Consider the following 792-nt stretch of genomic DNA (forward strand, 5'->3'; position numbering starts at 1 on the left):
GCTCCCTGCCCCGGGAGCCGCGCGTCCCCGGCGCCTCCGGCGCCAGCAGCCCCGCTCCGCTCCCGCTGCCTCAGGCGGGAGGGGCATCGCCCGCGGCCTTCGCCCCCAGCCCCTCTGGGGGCCACGGCTTCCCCCCGGGAGGCCTGCACCGTGCTGGGGCCCCCGTGCCATGGCGTGTCCCACGCGTTTTGCCCCGGCAGCCCCCTCGACGGGGGGTGCCCGACCATCTGCTCTCTCCCCTCCTTGTGCCCGGGGAGGCCTCTTGAGGGCTGGCAGTTGGTCGGATTTCTTGTCTTTACCCATGACTTTTCCTCCCACCCAAGCAGCTGCTTGCGAACCCTTCGTGTCTTCCCCGAGACCTCTTCCCTGGCCACCACAGGGCAACTTCCTCCGCTGCTTTCCGTGATATCTAGGGCATCATCCCCTTTCTGCCACCATCAGTCTCCTCCACATTTTCTTTCTTCCCTTAGCCACTGCTGTTCATTCCAGCACATCATTTCTGATCCTACCTCTAACTCCAGCAAGTTTACAGCCTCAGTTGTAGGGACACCACATGCCAGGAATTGGAGCAGTGAAACGGGTCCCCCAGAGGCACAGGCTCTCTCTCCAGCCCACCGCATGACTTGGGCAAGTCCCTTCACCTGCAAGGGTCCTTGTTTCCTCATCTGTGTAACAGAAATAGTATTGACCTCCTTTATGAATCAAGATCTACTGATGAAAGAGCTGGACCCCCAAGTGCTAGACAGCAGCATGCAGACTCTTTCCCTGCTCCTCCATTGCCCAGGCTTCTCT

The sequence above is a fragment of the Haliaeetus leucocephalus genome, unplaced genomic scaffold (assembly GCF_000737465.1).
Source record: "Haliaeetus leucocephalus isolate CR32 unplaced genomic scaffold, Haliaeetus_leucocephalus-4.0 Scaffold657, whole genome shotgun sequence".
Lineage (NCBI taxonomy): Eukaryota > Metazoa > Chordata > Aves > Accipitriformes > Accipitridae > Haliaeetus > Haliaeetus leucocephalus.